The following is a 20,076-nucleotide window of genomic DNA, read 5'->3' as shown; positions in this document are numbered from 1 at the left end:
TTTGGTCATTAAGGGGGTAATTCATAGAATTTAGCGCACAAGTGGCACACGCGACTGGCGCACAGTCTGCGCGTGCAAATCTCTGCGCCAGCCACGTGCGCTAAAATCCATTTCCGCGCACAGCATATTCATGAATTTCAGCTACCAAAACCAGCCGTGGCGCACAGTGGTGCAGCAACCCTGCAGCAGCACCAGTTACGCCCCCAAGAACGCCCCTCGTGCAGGGAAAAGCCATCAAAATCCCCAATCCAGCGCAAAGGGCTGCGCTAACCCTGTACCAGCACGGCAAGCGGGGTACGTGTATTACTGGGGTTCGCAGGAAGTTTCACACGCGATTGGCCCTGTGCGAGCGGGGTACGTGTATTTCAGGGGTGCGCGGGAAGTTTCACACGCGATTTCATCAGGGTACGTGTATTACAGGGGTGCGCGGGAAGTTTCACATGCAATTTCAGCAGGGTACGTGTATTTCAGGGGTGCGTGGGAAGTTTCACACGCGATTTCAGAAGGGTACGTGTATTTCAGGGGTGTGCGGGAAGTTTCACATGCGATTTCAGCAGGGTACGTGTATTTCAGGGGTGCGCGGGAAGTTTCACACGCGATAGGCCCTGTGCGAGTGGGGTACGTGTATAACTGGGGTTTGCAGAAAGTTTCAGCCGCAATCTCAGCAGGGTACGTGTATAACTGGGGTTCGCTTGAAGTTTCACACGCGATTGGAGCATGGTACGTGTTATTACGGTGTTCGTGGGAAGTTTCACACGCAATTTCAGCAGGGTACGTGTATTTCGGGGGTGCCGGGGAGTCCTACACATGATTTGGCAGTGTGGGTCCTCCCAGGTGTTCCCTGTACACCCTCCACGGCCCCTGCAGGCAGCCCACACCACAGGGGACTACCCTGCACCCCTGGTCATGCCCCGCAGGCAGCCCACCCAACATGGGCATGCCCCCCAGCCAAGCCACATGTCTCCTTGCACTACTGATCACCACCTCATGTCCCCTTGCACCCCCACCCCCCAGCAGTGTGGGGCACCTGCCAGCAGGCCTCCCCTCATGTCCCCTTGCACCCCCAGCAGTGCAGGGCACCTGCCAGCAGGCCCCCACTCATGTCCCACTCATGTCCCCTTGCACCCCCACCCCCCAGCAGTGCAGGGCACCTGCCAGCAGGCCCCCACTCATGTCCCCCTGTGCCCCCACCCCCCAGCAGTGCAGGGCACCTGCCAGCAGGCCCCCACTCATGTCCCACTCATGTCCCCCTGCACCCCCACCCCTCAGTAGTGTGGGGCACCTGCCGGCAGGCCCCAACTCATGTCCCCTTGCACCCCCACCCCCTAGTAGTGCGGGGCACCTGCCAGCAGGCCCCCACTCATGTCCCACTCATATCCCCTTGCACCCCCACCCCCCAGCAGTGCGGGGCACCTGCCAGCAGGCCCCCACTCATGACCCCTTGTACCCCCACCCCCCAGCAGTGCAGGGCACCTGCCAGCAGGCCCCCACTCATGTCCCCTTGCACCCCCACCCCACAGCAGTGTGGGGCACCTGCCAGCAGGCCCCCACTCATGTCCACTTGCACCCCCACCCCCCAGCGGTGCGGGGCACCTGCCAGCAGGCCCCCACTCATGCCCTCTTGCACCCCCACCCCCCAGCAATGCAGGGCACCTGCCAGCAGGCCCCCACTCATGTCCCACTCATGTCCCCTTTCACCCCCAACCACCAGCAGTGTGGGGCACCTGCCAGCAGGCCCCCACTCATGTCCCACTCATGTCCCCCTGCACTCCCACCCAAAGCAGTGTGGGGCACCTGCCAGCAGGCCCCCACTCATGTCCCCTTGCACCCCCACCCCCGAGTAGTGCGGGGTACCTGCCAGCAGGCCCCCACTCATGTCCCCTTGCACCCCCACCCCCCAGTAGTGCAGGGCACCTGCCAGCAGGCCCCCACTCATGTCCCCTTGCACCCCCACCCCCCAGTAGTGCAGGGCACCTGCCAGCAGCCCCCCCCTCATGTCCCCCTGCCCCAGGTCATGACAATCCTCAATCATGGCCCTTATGGCCAGCCTCCCCAGCCCAAAGACCCCAACCAAGTATTGCATCCACCCACATAGAAAATGCAATTACATGATACAGCCCCAATGGCAAGTATGTAAATGAACACATGTCCGTCACACACACACAATGGTTGCAAGTGAATGTGAAAACCCATATCATGACATGCATGAAACCAATGAGATAATGCCACACATCGAAGTATGAAGATAAAAATGTGTTAAAAGCAAGATGAATGGAATTAAAATCAAACAAACAACACTGGGGATTAAAAAAGAAAAGCTGCATGTCCGTAAAATAGTGAAAAACAATAAATCATAATCCAAAGGAAAGGTGTCCAAAGTCACAGTCCAACAAAGCAAATCCAAGGGAAAACCATTGCTCCATGGGGAAATCCAAAAAAAAGAGATGAATCCAATAGTGAACTATGTACAGATGAACAATCCAGGGTCCATGATCCCAACTGAAGCAATGAAACCTATCCAAAATACTACCTAATGAAATACTACATACAGAAACGTGGTGCTTTGTCCAAGCGCAACCAAAATAAAGAAAAAACCAAAGGATACCTAACACTATCTAACTATTTAAAAGGGCAGCGGGCTAGTCCAAAGGCTCACTTTTGGATGTCCCGGGCCAGGGCATCATCGAACTCCTGCTCAATGTCCCGGAGGCGGTCCTTTTCCATGGCCCCGAGGGTTCGCAGGGATGACGACATGTTCTCCTCCAACTCCCTGCGAATTGCCTCGAGGCACTCGGCCCGCCTCAGAGCCCTCCGCATGGAGTTCTCTGCCCTGACCATCGTGAGCCGTGCCTCTTCTGCCCGCTGCCGCTCCGCATTTATGGCATGGCCTAACCGCTGCCACACGGAAGACACTTCCCGTCCTGGGTCCTCCTGCCCTCTGGCTGTTGCCTGCCCCTCCGATGACGAAGGCCCCGAGCCATCATGGCTCCCACCTTGTGCTGCTGCTGCTGTGCCTCTGCCCGTGCCCTGGCTCTTGCTGCCTGCACATCCTCCTCCGGCTGAGGTGCAGTTGTTGAGGTGGCCACCCCTGCTGGACTTCCGACTCCCGACTGTGGCAGGGATGTGTCCTCCACCAGCCTGGCCGCAGGGTCAGAGGCAGCTCCACAGGGCACCCAGGTGACACATGGGTGGGAAGATGGCACGGAGTACGACTGGCGCATAGGGGGTTCAGTTGAGGAGGGGGTCGGAACAAGGCCCAGCAAACGGAGGAATCCGGCCCTGGTGACCTGTCCCAGTAGGTCGACGTGGTCAACGAGCCATTCGAGACGACATGCAGTCTCCCCATGAAAAGACTGTATTTCACCTCGCATGACCCGTTGACGCAACTGCACACCACCCAGGACAGGCTCAACCCGGTCCTGGATAGCCACGTCCGCAGGCAGAGGAAGGCCAGTTGTCGTAAGCTCATCCCCTGCCTGAAAACGGGTCTGGACGTAGGTATCCCTGCTGGTGCAAGATGATGCAGTCACAGGATCGGGGACAGGATTACACACAGGCACCTCCGCGGCAGCCTGTGCTGCCTCCTGTCCCTGCCCCTGCACCACTAGCACCAGTGGAATCCCCACCTCCAGACCCAGTCTCTGTCCCTTGCACAGCCTCCTCCTCCACCAAACCCCCACCAACCTGGATGACTCTGTGCCATCTTCCTCCATCGGGCCCGGCGGGTCTCAGCTGCCCCTTCTGCTGCCGAGGAGTCCAACTCCGACCTCCACCTCTTGGACCTCCCCTCGGCAGCTGCGACCTGGGATGCAGCACCGGGCTCCTCACTCCCTGCCGAGATGACAACCTGGGAGGGGAGCCGGGCCTTGCGTCTCCGGCTGGCGGTGCGATCCCTGCTGCTGTGCTCCACAGCACCCACTCCGCCATCTTCATCAGTCGACGCTGCAGACAGGGAGAGATAGGACACAGGCATCAGGGCACTGTACAATGGACTCATACACACATGACAGTTGCACACGAGTGTCATTGTCAAACTTCAGACATGGCATCACAATCCCCAACACACATGTCATTTCAAATCACACACATGAGCTATTCCACAGCCATATCGCAACAGCCAGCACCATCCATACACATACAACAGCATGAGCAGGCAATGGTGAGCCAGACATCACATGAGACACAGGGAGTGCACTAGACATGCGCACATGCCACCACACTTACATGCATGTGTACACCTCCACCAAGTGTCGCAGTGATGAGATCGGCATCCATGTCACATCTGGCAATCAGTCTTCTACATATCAGTCTCTCATGCATCCATGTTGCATGACAGTTGCACACTTGTCAGATACACATACATGTACACAGTGCAGATACATGCAGCTGGAACCAACATCCATGTGTAACACCACAACCTTGACAACTGACATACACAGTCATTCAAACATGTGTGCTCACACATCTGCATTTGGCCTGCATGCTTACCCACAAATACACCATCCATGTGTCTCACACATGAAAGGACTCGCATGTGTCAGCCTCACGGCCCTGTACATTCACATCCATACATGGCCCTACAAAACCACATGTGCAACCTGCACACTACTGGCACACCACCACACGCACAGCTTCCAATCAGTATGCATGTACACTTACCGCTCGACTCCAGACGGGTGTGCCTCTCAAGGACCTGGACGTGGAACGCTGGGCATACGCATTCCAGGACCCTCATTTGGTCTTCCGACAGGTGGCCCCTTAGCATCCGCTGCCTTCAAGAGGCGCTGGGCCTTGTTGAGGGTCCTGGACCTGAAGTCATCCCAGCACTTCTTGACATGATGGAATTTGCGGACTGCCACCCCCTCCGCGTTGATGGCAGTCACGATGTCCGTCCAGATCCTGGTCCGTCCTTCCTTGTCGGCGAGGGACCTTCCGAAGAGGGCATCATACTGCCCCAGGACTTGCTCCACCAGGACACCAACTTCGGCGGCAGTGAAGCTGGTGGCCCTCTGCCTCACTGGCTGGGGGTTGCCAGTGCCGCCAGATGGTGTAGTGCTGGACATGGCAACCCCAGAGGCAGGAGTGGGTGGGCAACTGGGTCCTGGAGCTGGGCTGTGGAGCGATGGAATCCCAGTCGGGAGTCTTCGGTTCCAGCAGGGGTGGTCACAGCAACAGCACCCCTGGCTGATGTGCAGGCAGCAAATGGCAGGGCACGTGGGCAGCAGGCAATCAGGCAGCAGCAGATGGCAGGTGGGAGCGTGCTCGGGGATCTGGGGGGCAGTAATTCAGCCTTCAGGGCAGAAGCGTGGTCTTCCGTGTGTTTTCGCGTGGCCAGCTTGATACGGAGTGATTTGGCACGTGAAAAAATTGCACATCAGCGTGTAATTCGAGGAAAGGCCCTTAGCGCGTAAACGCGTCAGCACACGTACGCGATTTCATTGGACCAAAGGCCCTTAGCGCATAAGCGCGTCTGTGACATATCGCGCACGGGCGTTGCCCTTTCGCGTGTAGAACTTCCTGCGAACCCCAGGAATACACATACCCTGCTGAAATCGCATTTGAAATTTCACGCGCACCCCTGAAATACACGTACCCTGCTGAAATCGCATGTGAAACTTCACGCGCACCCCTGAAATAAACATACCCAGGCCAATTGCGTGTGAAACTTCACGTGCACCCCTGAAATACACGTACCCTGCTGAAATCACATTTGAAACTTCACGCGCACCCCTGAAATACACGTACCCTGCTGAAATCGCATGTGAAACTTCTCGCGCACCCCTGAAATACACGTACCCTGCTGAAATCGCGTGTGAAACTTCACGCACACCCCTGAAATAAACATACCCAGGCCAATTGCGTGTGAAACTTCACGCGCACCACTGAAATACACGTACCCTGCTGAAATCGCGTGTGAAACTTCACGCGCACCCCTGAAATACACGTACCCAGGCCAATCGCGTGTGAAACTTCCCACGCACCCCTGAAATACACGTACCCTGCTGAAATCGCGTGTGAAACTTCACGCGCACCCCTGAAATACACAAACCCAGGCCAATCGCGTGTGAAACTTCACGCGCACCCCTGAAATACACGTACCGTGCTGAAATCGCATGTGAAACTTCACGCACACCCCTGAAATACACGTACCCAGGCCAATTGCGTGTGAAACTTCCAAGGCACCCCTGAAATACACGTACCCCACTCAGTATATGCGTGCTTTTTATTTGTGCACACTTTTGTAATGCGCAGGGACGCTACCGCCTGCCTTCGTGTGGCGGATGTGATTAGGTCTGTGCTTTTATTTGCCCGTGCACGAGTTTGCCCTATTCGATTCCATGAATACGTGTGGTTCGCGTGCGTGTGGGCATTGCGTGTACTTCCCAGCAGTACTTCCCCCGTTACGCCTTCTTTTTCACACGTTATTCCCCACTCCGCGTGTTACGCCCCCTGTTCCGCCTACTTTTGTTATGTGCGCTGCGCTTTGTGCGCTTTCGCTCTGCGCTTAGAGCACGCTGTTTGGAGACGTGTGCGCCAGCGTGCGCCATGCACGGATTTGGCACACAACCAGCGGGAAAATAGCGCAGCGCCTTCCTTGAATCGTGCGCGTGCGCTTGCTTTCTCACGCTTGCGCCTCCTTGTGCCTGCTTGTGCTGGGATTTTCGCCGCACGTTTGTTCCATCAATCGCCCCCCATGTGTCTCAAAGTGGTTTGCCTTTTATATGATATTCAATTCCGTTAATTAAGGTAATTAGGAACCTGTTTTACTCCCTTTGTAGGTGCTCCCTCTGCATTTTCCAAGGCATGAGAGCATTTAAATTGTTAATTTAATTTTTGCAATCTACTAAAGCAGAAGGCAAGAGTGTCTCCCACAATTCTTTTTTTTTTTTTTAAATGCTACTCACTACTCTGCCATGGATGCCAACTCTGATTCCAATGCACGTTCTGTATTTTCACAGACTCAGCACTCTGATTTGTAGCACTGAAAAATGATTCCCTTGAAGTTCTGCAATGTTATACAAGGACTGAAAAATGTGAGCTTAGGGCTCTTTAGTGACATGCATGCAACGGATGGGATCACAGAGTAATTCTGAGTCCAAATAACCAAACCAACTCAGGAAGATGGCAAAGATACTGTTTTATTAACAATGATCTAAAACAGGGAGCTTACAACGATCATCAATAGACGTTTGCGCAGTCTCTCAGTGATCTCTTCACAAAACATAGATTATATACTGAAAATACCTCAGAGGTCACGTCATACTATGTGGCGCAAATAGTAGAAAATCTACTAGGGATTGTGATAGGCTTTAGGGGAACATCTAAGCATACATTTCAATGGGACTGGGATTGTGATTGGCTATGCACTGTCAGGTGGACAACATATGCCTGCCTCTAAAACATGTAATATTACAAATCATTAAGTACATGGTTTTCAATGGGTTTTCAAACTATAAGGTCCTTCATTATACAGACCTCTTGTTGGATATAGTGACCCACTCAACGGCAGTCACCACATCACCAAGCTGCATTTGCGCAAGAAACAGCAACCTGGCTGCGCCGGCTCCTGTGCACACCAGGACCTCAAAACTGCGTTTTGGCAGCAACAGAAAAATGGCTGCACCATCCTGCCTAGCACACTTCGGGCAAATGGAACAAGGGGAGACACTGAAAAAGTATGCCAGTGTGTTCTGAAACATATATGGAATCAAGTGAACAGGCAACACTGCTTTGCTGCAAAAGCTAAAATCCCCTTCAAAATGAAAGATTTTCACCATTTCAAAATACTATTTTTACGCTAATTCCATCTGTTCATTCTGAAACCACTGTGATTCAAAAGGCCCCGTCATGCTCAGGATATTTAACTGTACTTCACCAAAACCAGGCATAATTCCTGAGTGACAGGCCCAGTCAAACCAGCTCTGAGAGAAATCAATAAGCAACTTCATTTTCACTTGCACGGGAACACGCGCCCATTTCTTGTCAAAATGTATCAGGCTCAGCAATTCAAAGAGACTGTAACTCTCGGAGCCAGGTAAAGTCAAATGTATCTATGCTTTAGATAAAACTCCTGCTGCAAGGAAATAACTACAGCTGCAAAGACCGTGTGGGCAATTTGTGGCAGCTGCAAAACCGAATTTAAAGAAAGAAATGCTAGCAGTTTTAACACATGTGGAAAAATGGGCTTTGATGACTGAAGAAAAATTGGCCTGTTTAAAAATAAATTGTGAATAAAAGCCTGCTTACTTAGCAATGTAAAGGGATTATATTAGTGGTGATAATACACACATATGTTATCTTATTTCACAGGTTTGTTTTAATTCAGGACCCAAAATAAGAAATTAAAGAGTTCAAAACACATGGGCTGGATTTGCAAGCTCTCAGGATAATCAGTCATTCCAGTTGCCAGCCATGAAACTTCCCCAAGGAACAGAGACACCATAAATCTAGGACACGTAAGTGAAAATTGCCAGCTTGAAAAACTTTAAATGGGCCAGGACAAAGCAAGTTCACATGCTCGTCAGACATTCTGTGCTCCAGGCTGGGACAATAGAACTCCTGGGACACTAACCTGTCAAGTGTAAGGGGCAATAAAACCTTCAATTAAGATGGAAACCCTCCTTGCCTGGAAGGAAATGACAGTTGCTTGCAGTTGGAGAAAAAAAAGGAGATCTAGTGACAGTGGACTGCCTTTTGGTTACAAAGACTTTTTATCTCTGCAGTAGGCATTAAATAAAAATGTTAAAAGTTCACAGTTTTAAATCTAATATTATGGGCTTTTAAAACTTGGTAAAACTCATTGCCACATATAGAACAGAACAGAAGTTACAAAATATGACAGATTCCAAGGAAAGTATTAATGTTGAAAACATAAAATTGTGTACATACATCCCTGGGGATAATGCACATCCATGTATAAAAAAGAAGGGGGATTTTAGGCCAAATCATTCATGTTTACAATTACCAAAATGTATCAGAAAGGCAAAACAAGTTCGCACAGACCTGAGGATTGGACTGAACTGTGCTGCACATAATATGTAACCTGTGTGTATAATTTGCCAATAGATTGCAATTGAAGAAATGTATGTTTTTGGCTAAATCAGATTTTCAGTAAAGTAAATGTGGGAATATCTCAACATTGTAAAAGTCACCTCATAAACCTGACATCATTCCCTTAGAAATCCAACCAACTGGGAGGGAGGCACAGACTAGCACCCTTGTCCAATCTCTTTCCTAGGGGTGTGTTTAGGTGAGCCTTGCCCAGTCATATTCTTGGATGATGTCACAAGGCATTATAAATAAGGGTCACTGACAAGACCCTAGTGTTAAGCAGAAACCTGTGCAGTTCCCTCTGGGACCACCGCAAAAGATTTAGGCCTACAGGTGTTTGGCAGTAAACCCACTTGGTAGCAGTCTGTACCACACAGATTCACTTGGTAGCTGTGGCTGAGCAGTCAGACTTCCCTCAAGAAGAGTTAGGCAGTATGTGGAGTATACAAAGTAGGGCAATTTACACAGTAGAACAAGCAGACACGGAACAGAGCTTGGGTGTAAAGATATATAATTATTTATTTCAAAAGCACATCTATGAAGAACACACTGGCACTAATACAGCAAACAACTTCAATTACAATTACTATAAGTATATCAATCCCCTGACAATATTTCGACAAGTCTAGGTTAAACGGCACCACTTATTTGCAGACAGAGGTGAATGCTTTAACCTAGATGCACTCTAATATTCATTAGAACGGGAGAGAAAAGGCAGGGTATGAAACCAACTCGGTACCAACACTTTTACGAAGCAAATGCAAGGCAAGTAAGGCAGAGTCTACTGTGGATCACAAAGTTCAGAGGATAGGCCCACTCGGAGAGAGGCAAGGCGATACGTCCCAAAAAGTATCACAGTGGAAATGCACTTCGAGTCTTTGTAGCAAATTGTCACAGAAAGGTTGGACCAGTTTAGAACAAAAAGTTAAGAAGGTCTGGAGGCGACCCAAGGGAAAGGTAGGGATTTAAGACACCCCACGCTAACCGTCACAAGGGAAGCCAGGCGGAAACAGTACCTTGTAAGTGCAGGGACAGCTCCAGTGGGGGCAGTTGTTCCTGGTGGTGGATGCAAGTCGGGGCTTTGCCAAGAGATGAGATGGTCTCGTCGTCGAAGGAAAGTTGAAGATCGTTGCACCACCAGGGAAGAGACCAGCCACGGAGTGCTCCATCACAAGGCACCACCTTTTGGTCGCGGTACGGGCTAGTGGCTATCCGGTTGCCGGGGTGCTCAGCACGGGCAATTCGACTACTATGCCCTGCAAGCGAAGAAAAAGCAAAGGGACTGGTTGTTCCCACCAGTCAGGGGAAGAATACTCTCCAGCCGGGAGATCTCCTCTGTCGTTGGAAAGTGGTGAGACGGTTCAGCAGGGCTCCACCGGAGGTGTCGTCGTTGCAGGTCGGCTCAGCTTTACCCTCGTCGGATTCTTAGGTCCTGTGGCGACTTCTGAAGATCCAGCCCCAAAAGCCCTGCTTTTATGCAGAAAACTCCCATTCATTCAGCCTAGCTGTCAATCAGACCACCGTAAGTGGTGAGCGGGGTGGCTCACCACTTGGGCCAATCACACCAGAGTGCGACTTGAGTTGGCAAGGCAACTCAGTCCAGGGTGCCTAATCCCCCTCCCACACCCCCTGTGGTACCCAAACAGAATGGCACCACTTTGGAGGGCTTCTGTGCAGAAGCCTGCCAAAAGTGGAACAAAGGGCTCAACCTTTGGTTTGGAGTTACAGAGGCGAACACAGACGCCTTTTTAAAAACCGAGTTCTGGCAGAAAATACCAACCGGTAGATTTATTTAAGACAAATAAACTGGCGGTATGTTAGAGACTAACAGGAAAAAGTATTAGCCTCCAACAATGGGAAGAATCCCATAGAATTATATTCGGGGTCGAATATAACAAGTAGTTTCCACTGCCACCAGCCAAAACTCGACGAGGGGGGATGGGACAGTGCCCCCTCGAACAACAGATCCAGGGGTAATCGAATTACCCCTACCAGTACGTCCACAATAGGATGGTTTGTACTAGTTCTGTTAGTAAATTTAGGTTTAAAGCCAATGGTGACTTTACATGCCCTGGGAGACAGTAGTCAGTCCCAGGGTATGGAGTCTATGGTGGGGATCCTCTAGGACACCCCAGTGTTACGGCACGGAGGGTGCGGTGTAACACACATAGCAAAACACATGAGACCCTATGGAGTAAAAGACCCCATATCCCATAGAACACATTGACATTCAAAGGAATTAACCACATTCATGTCCAAGAGTGGGAGAAAAGAGTCTCACTCTTGGCAGGATGGAAAAAAACAAACTCCAGAAATCCAGCAAAGCTGCTGGGGGACTCACTAGGTTAGGAAATTCAGCCTAAACAGACAATTCTCTCTAACAGCCCCCCCCCCAGACTAAGGCACAGGAGGATTTAATCCACTCCTGGATGAATCTCATACCTCTAGTTGATGATATACATCCCAGAGAGACCATCAGCATTTTGGTGGTGACACCCTGACCTGTGTTCAATGGGTTCAAAGGTTTTCCTTTGTAAGCTATATGACCTAAAAACCTTCCTAGGAACATCAGTCTTTTTAAATTTATAGAGGATCTGGTTGACCAGTCCCTTAGAAGTTGATACAACTACTGAACCTATGATAGGCTTTTTGAAGGAGTCCTTATAAAGAAACTCCTTAGATCTCGAGGGGCCTCCAGAGGTTTACCCTACCTCTCTGTTGAGAGAAGGCTGAGTTTTAGGCCCCTTGGTTGGAGGGGATGGAGATAAGCAAGGTACATGCTTCTCCTTCCTCTGAGATCTTACCTTACCTACTTTAGGAGTTTCCCCCTTAAGTCTAGGAATTGGGTTGGAGTCTTCTGTGGAAGGTCCAACAGTCTGAAGGTTTTTGGCCTTAGACTTTTCTTTTCTGGTTTTCCACCAGCACTGAGAATTACCAGTTCTCTTAGGCCTAGTTAGGGTTCCAGTAGGTCTATCCCCCTCTTCCTCAGAAGCAGGGGGAGTGACAGACTCTATAACTGGGGGAACAATCATGGAGCTTGGTTGGGGCTCCCATTTCCCTAAGATGTTAGCCTGAAATTTGCCTGGGTCAGAGGTCAATTTACCAACACCAGGGCTTGTAGTGAGGTTCTCAGCAGAGGTTCCACAGGCTTAGAGTGGTTCCTTAAGGTGGCCTCTCTAGCCAATTTGGTTTGGTTCTGGGTCTCCATACTGGGAGGCCTGGGGGTACTGGATACTACTCCTAGAGTTTTTAGATCATTTCCCAACAGGACTCTCCCAGGCAGCTCAGTCTGAACACTGACAGGAATCAACACTGTCATGTCATTACACTGAATGAGGGCTGGTAGAATTGGAACCATTTGGACAGGGCCTCCAGACATCTTAGTGGGACCTTTGGGTGCCTTAGCAACATCCTCAGGACTGAAAAAGCTTTCATCCACTACTGTTCTGCTGGTCCCAGAGTCTCGCCTGGCAGGAGTATCCTGGCCATTGACAAGAACACTGCCCACATAATAACATTTAGAGTTTTCTGGTATAGAGTCATACACACTCCTATTCTGATTACTAACCAGATCCATCGACTCTACTGATACACTTGCTTGAAGAACCCAAGGTTCTTCAGCAAAGACTTCAAAGTGAGCACTAGTCATTTGGACTTCCTCCTCAGGAGTGAAGGCTAAGGAGACTGGGCTGATCCCAGTAGGTTTACCCTTACATTTTGGATCTCCTTTGATATGGTCAGTTGCCCCCACAGAGATAGCATGTTCCAAATGCTCTCTGGAATGGTGGCTTGTTCTGACCTCCTTCTGGTTTGTGGCCAGAAGGGACACTAGTCTACTGGGACTTCCCTCGTGGCTTACCCTGGTTATGTTGTTGTTTGTGGCCCTCTTTGGTATGGGAGGTATTAGAATTCTCTGGATTCACTTTGGGTGGCTGCTTCCCCTCATCCTTTTTCTGAGTGGCCCCTGAATCCTTGTGAGTAGCCCCGTTGGCAACCCACAAGTCAGCAGCCTTAGCTAGCTTCCTGGAATCCAATTCCCTTGATTCAGCCAAGTGCTGTCTGAGCTCAGGAGAGCAGGCATCATAAATTGACTCCAACATAAAAAGATTTCTCATTCCCTCATAAGTGTTCACCTTGTAACCCTTAATCCATCCCTCTAAGTTTTTCAAACATTCATTCACCCAGGTAGCCCAAGGGGTACCATCATGCTTTTTGAGGGTTCTAAACCTCTTAAGATACTGGGAAGGTGTGTTCCCGAACCTAGCTATCAAAGCTAGTTTCACACTTTCGTAATCCTTCTTATCCACCTCCCTCAACTCCATTACCACATCAGTCGCAACAGAGGGAAGCCTTGAGAACAACCAGGGAAGTAACTCATTCCCTGTGATGTCCTGGAGCCCATGATTATATTCAAACAGTTTTAACCAATCCAACACATCCAATCTAGGTTCATACATACCCACTAATTCCTTAGGCATCCGGGGTCTTTTGGGACTGGAACTTCTAGAGGAACCAGAGGAGAGAGAAGCATTTTCCACAGACAACTTTTTCATCTCTAACTCATGATTAAGTTCTATTTCTCTGAGCCTTAACCCAGCTTGCTTCTGCTCAGCCTAGGCATTCATCCATCTGAACTCTAGCTCTTGGTTTCTTTCAGATTGGGCTAAAAAACGTTTGTACTCTAATTCGAGCTTCATTTTTTCAAGTTCAAAATAAGCGGGGTTACATGTGGGACCTGGTATGGGCCCCGTAGGTACAGTAGGTAAGGCAGACAGAGGCTCAGAGTGGCTAACTTCATTAGGTTCACTTTCCTCTTCCGACTCATTATCAAGACTTTGATTCAGATCAATACCATCACTGTTTTCTACGTTTGCTGGAGAAGTTGGTTCCTCTGAACCAGTACCCAGACTTTGGTTTTCCAGCAATCTCGCTATCATTTCTACTTTCTTACCTCTTACAGAAAGATTCTCTTGTCTACAGAGAGCTCTCAAACTCTCAGTATTTTCACCTGACAAGGACTCTTGACTGTAAACTTCCATAGTAGACAGATTTTTTGAAAGTTGCTTTTTAGTGCTAAGCTCTGTGGTTAGTTATCCTAAAGTGTTGAAAAGCACTCTAAACTGTATACTCGATACAAATCCCACCGCTGTACACCAGTGTTAAGCAGAAACCTGTGCAGTTCCCTCTGGGACCACTGCAAAAGATTTAGGCCTAGAGGTGTTTGGCAGTAAACCCACTTGGTAGCAGTCTGTACCACACAGATTCACTTGGTAGCTGTGGCTGAGCAGTCAGACTTCCCTCAAAAAGAGTTAGGCAATATGTGGAGTGTACAAAGTAGGGCAATTTACACAGTAGAACAAGCAGACACGGAACAGAGCTTGGGTGTAAAGATATATAATTATTTATTTTAAAAACACATCTATGAAGAACACACTGGCACTAATACGGCAAACAACTTCAATTACAATTACTATAAGTATATCAATCCCCTAACAATATTTCGACAAGTCTAGGTTCAACGGCACCACTTATTTGCAGACAGAGGTGAATGCTTTAACCTAGATGGCACTCTAATATTTGTTAGAAGGGGAGAGAAAAGGCAGGGTATAAAACCAACTCGGTACCAACACTTTTACGAAGCAAATGCAAGGCAAGTAAGGCAGGGTCTACTGTGGATCACAAAGTTCAGAGGCCAGGCCCACTCGGAGAGAGGCAAGGCGATATGTCCCAAAAAGTATCACAGTGGAAATGCACTTCGAGTCTTTGTAGCAAATTGTCACAGAAAGGTTGGACCAGTTCAGAACAAAAAGTTAAGAAGGTCTGGAGGCGACCCAAGGGAAAGGTAGGGATTTAAGACACCCCACGCTAACCGTCACAAGGGAAGCCAGGCGGAAACAGTACCTTGTAAGTGCAGAGACAGCTCCGGCGGGGGCAGTTGTTCCTGGTGGTGGATGCAAGTCGGGGCTTTGCCAAGAGATGAGATGGTCTCGTCGTCGAAGGAAAGATGAAGATCGTTGCACCACCAGGGAAGAGACCAGCCGCGGAGTGCTCCGTCACAAGGCACCACCTTTTGGTCGTGGTACGGGCTAGTGGCTATCCGGTTGCCGGGGTTCTCAGCACGGGCAATTCGACCACTACGTCCTGGAAGCGAAGAAAAAGCAAAGGGACTGGTTGTTCCCACCAGTCAGGGGAAGAAGACTCTCCAGCCAGGAGATCTCCTCTGTTGTTGGGAAGTGGTGAGACGGTTCAGCAGGGCTCCACCGGAGGTGTCGTCATTGCAGGTCGGCTCAGCTTTACCCTCGTCGGATTCTTAGGTCCTGTGGCGACTTCTGAAGATCCAGTCCCAAAAGCCCTGCTTTTATGCAGAAAACCCCCATTCATTCAGCCTAGCTGTCAATCAGAACACGGTAAGTGGTGAGCGGGGTGGCTCACCACTTGGGCCAATCACACCAGAGTGCGACTTGAGTTGGCAAGGCAACTCAGTCCAGGGTGCCTAATCCCCCTCCCACACCCCCTGTGGTACCCAGACAGAATGGCACCACTTTGGAGGGCTTCTGTGCAGAAGCCCGCCAAAAGTGGAACAAAGGGCTCAACCTTTGGTTCGGAGTTACAGAGGCGAACACAGACGCCTTTTTAAAAACCGAGTTCTGGCAGAAAATACCAACCGGTAGATTTATTTAAGACAAATAACTGGCGGTATGTTAGAGACTAACAGGAAAAAGTATTAGCCTCCAACAATGGGATGAATCCCATAGAATTATATTCGGGGTCGAATATAACAAGTAGTTTCCACTGCCACCAGCCAATACTTGACGAGGGGGGACGGGACAGTGCCCTCTCGAACAACAGACCCAGGGGTAATCGAATTACCCCTACCAGTACGTCCACAATAGGAGATTATTTACTAGTTCTGTTAGTAAATTTAGGTCTAGTAAAGCCAATGGTGACTTTACATGCCCTGGGAGACAGTAGTCAGTCCCAGGGTATGGAGTCTATGGTGGGGATCCTCTAGGACACCCCAGTTTTACGGCACGGAGGCTGCAGTGTAACACACATAGCAAAACACACTATAAATCAGTGTATTTCACCCATTTTTATTAAAAAACCGTATGAGTAATTTCAGGCGGGAATTGCAAAGTTTGCTAAATTTCCAGACTTTCATTTGCTGCAATCTATTTTAAACCTGCCACTCAATTTCGACTGTATGCTCCTGGTCATCCATTGCCTGTGATTGTTAGTACTGGTACATTGTTGCTGTAGTAAGGAATAATATTTGTTTCAAAGTTTTTACACACATTCATTAATTCATTCATCCATTTCTGAGTGTTATTTTTAGCATTACCAGGGTTTAAAATCTGTTTGTCTCTGTTTGTCTCTGTTGTTTGGGGAGAAAAGGTTGGAATTCAATTCTGTTTTCCATTTGTAATTCCTGTTTACCTGCTGCGTCTGTTTATCCATTCAAAATTGATGATTTGTGGGTTGAGGGAACATTGCAGGGGGAAATTCTAACTCGAGTGCTATCTTTCCTAAACTCAAAAGTACTCCTATTTCCTGGTGTTTTGTAGATGTGCCAATAGAAGGTTAAACTAAGTGCATTGCTTACATTCCCTACTGTTCTCATCACCCCATTGATGATTGCTGCCCCATATTAAAACGTGTATGATTTATTTTGAATTTTAAAATAAATAAATGAATATTACATTTTATCAACCAGCCTGGTTCATGGTCCATTGTGACCCGGGGTATTTGAAAAGGGGGTGTAATATGAGTGGTGTACCATCTCAATATTGAATCTAACATAAAAACATAAGCATTTCAGTTGCGTGCTGCATACTAGGCTGAGACTAAGGTGTGCGTCGCCTGATTGAAATCCTTAACACTCTACAATTGGTTGGCACGCTTGGCCATGTCTGGAACATTCGCTTCACTTAGCAGCACATAAGCCCAGATCCAGGTGCAAGGAGGTGGTCCTAACTCTACCTCCCCACCCAATTAGCCCAACATCTCTCATCGCCTATGCTTTCTGCCATGAAGGTTGTCTTTGAACTTGGCCTTGCAAAGTATCCTTGTCTCTGGGAATATATGCAAGTGCAGGCACCCACTATTGTTGTTCTAGGACTCCAAGTTAAACTCTATTTCCATTCTTGACTCACGTGACAGGAGACCAGGATTTGGTCCATTTTGCACGTGTTAAATGTCTTAAATGAATACAACTTGGCACCCTTGGTGTTCTTTCTGTGCACCTTAACAAGAGATGATTCATCCTTTGCACGTTCACTCCTTTCAAGAACAGATAACCGACCTTGACTGCTTCAATTTAGATACCGGGCAAGACAGCCTCGCCATGCAGCTCCACGGTGTCAGCTTATTCTTGCTGCAACACAATTCTCACCTTTTCTCTTTATTGGTTCTGGCTTACTAAATTCATGACACTGATGTCCAATCCCTGTACAATGGCAGCTCCCCCTGCATTCTATTGACTACGTATAGCCAGCTTCTATGATGACTTAGCCTGCTTGCATTTCATTATCTGTACAATTATTGAATGGTTGATTTATTTTCTACAGCACTTCGTACATGTGCAACCATTTTCTCGCACATGAAAATGTACTTGATTCTTAACTCTGTCATTAGTTACTGTAGGATCCATGCATTCTCTTTAGCCAGTATCTCAGGACGTCGCATATGCCTCTTGTGACGTCACTAGCTCCTCACTTTTCTCTTTTTCATATTCCTTCAGGGAGTTCCTCCCTCAGATTGTCGTCTCTTTGGGGATACATTCGATAAGGTTGTCTCAATGGGTATCTTCTTTTGAATATATGCTGAGGTTTTGGCACAACTGTCAAACATGGCACAATCTCAGCCGTCCAACATAAAGGAGGTAGAGGGGTGGGATTTCCTGCAGAGGCATGCAACTGCTCCTCTACAAATTATTTTGGGGTAAGGAGTTCTGTACTTCAGGAACTTTGGTTGCCTTCATTGTATATGCATGTATTGAATGTGTGTTTTGTTGTAGATGTAGGAGTCCAGTCCAAAACTGATCAGACCTTGACGGCCTATTTCAAATTTATAGTTTGAGTACTCAGCCAGAACTGCCTAAACCAATCTCTTAGTTTGAAATAATCTAATTCAAACCATTTCCACCTATCTAGAACTGCATCATAGGAATCGTGTGTTCATTCTGTCATTTCAAAGCTGTAAAAGTGTCATTTTGTCATTCTGAAGTTTACTTTCATTTCGAGAAACTATCTTCACAAAATCGCCCGTATCTTTTGAATCGTAGGTGCTAGGAACGAGATTTAACTTCCATTTTAAAGCTAAGATTGTAAGCTTTCCAACAAGCTAAACTAAAACCAACTTTCTACTCCTTATAGTTTTTCCGTAATCGCGCTCGACGCACTCGGAAAAAGTGCCGGGATTTGCGATTTGGTCCAATTAGCTCCTGTCAAAATAGCCACTTTTGCTTGAACTGCTAAAATTCGTTTTCAACCTACTAATCCCTCATTGAGTATTGCAAGTGTGACTTGAACTAATCTTAAATAGCTATCACCTACCCTGAACCTCCTACAGGGAATTGAAATCATTTTTAACATATTTTTCCCTTCTTTGCAAATCACATTTAAAGTATTTTGCCTGTGTTTTAAAATCATCCCTGTGATCTAAGCTTGCTAGGGGGGAACTGAACTACATTTGATTGTATTCCTGAGAACCGTGTGCTCTTCTTTCCATCTTTTTATATTGCATAAGGGTGGGGGAGTGAATTGCCACCAGGGGAAAAGGGAACATATTATCTCTTGTGAAACCCTATCAGTTTACTTCTGTACTGCATTCTTTCCATCATTGCTTTTCCTTGAAACCATAAAAGCATTCTCAGTTACTGTTTCCTTCCTATACCAACTCCTAAGTTATTAAATAAGCGTACAATTGTAATACTATCCATTGTTGATCACTGTCATATTCTTAAGTGTGATATCAAATATTAATTTATTATAAAAGTGTGATATATATATATTGTTTAATTTTTCCAATAAATCTTTTAAATTGCAAAACAAACCTACTTCTTGGCTCAGTGAGTTCAGGGGATTCAAAGAGAGGGGCGTTATATAAGGGTTTATCATCCAGAGTATAACTTGCCATAAAAATATATAAATAAGTGCTTCCCTTGGGCGTCCCAGACGAGGCACTGACTTAGTGGGATTGCTGAATTGAAGTCACTTAACACAGTGCCTTTGGAAAAACGTTGTTGATGGTCTTTCTGCAGATCTTGCCTTTCTGGAAATACTCTTTTACCGTACTGTTCATACGGGGCATCAAGGTTTAACCATGAAGATAACCTAATTGTTCTTATGCCATCTTTGTAGGTTGTGCTCTAGTCAAAACATTGTTTCCCATAGTGTCTTCTAGTTGAGATGTCACAATGTTAGGTGTGATTAGCAACACCAAGATTTCGGTGGGTCCCCATGTACCAGTTCAGATGAAGAAACTGGTGGTTGGCATTCAACACTGCCAGGTCTGTAGAACCAAACCCTCACTTTCCTCTTGCACATGGAGATCCTACATCTTCAAACGAGGAATAACATAGGTTCAAAGGTTGATTGTGCTACTCAATCCCCACACCAGGTCTCAAAGGGAATATCTCGGAAACTCGATGCCAAAGGTTCTTGACTTCATCCATGAGACCTGTTCCTACATTGATGAAGCTTTTTAATTAAATTACTTTTCTGTATAAGATCCTCTCATACTATTTTTTAAGAAACAGGATATCTGTGTCATTCAGAATGAAATCAACAGGATTTTGTCAGGATGGTATACTCATAGGTACTATACACGTACAACACGGCTGCCCTTTATAAATATCAGCTGAGTGTATATGCTCACAAGGTCAGTTTTGTCAACTTTAGAACAGGGCTTTCTGTGTGTTTTATGGTTATCTTAGTGTTTCTGTGGGTTCGATTCCTGATTTAGGTCCAGTTGGATTCCACTTCTAACAGCATTTGTGAGAGAATTAAAGAAAGGAAAACATAT

Source organism: Ambystoma mexicanum, chromosome 6q (assembly GCF_040938575.1).
Source record: "Ambystoma mexicanum isolate Mex_15411 chromosome 6q, UKY_AmexF1_1, whole genome shotgun sequence".
Taxonomy (NCBI): Eukaryota; Metazoa; Chordata; class Amphibia; order Caudata; family Ambystomatidae; genus Ambystoma; species Ambystoma mexicanum.
The sequence above is the reverse complement of the archived record's forward strand: the minus strand, read 5'-3'. Positions refer to the sequence as shown.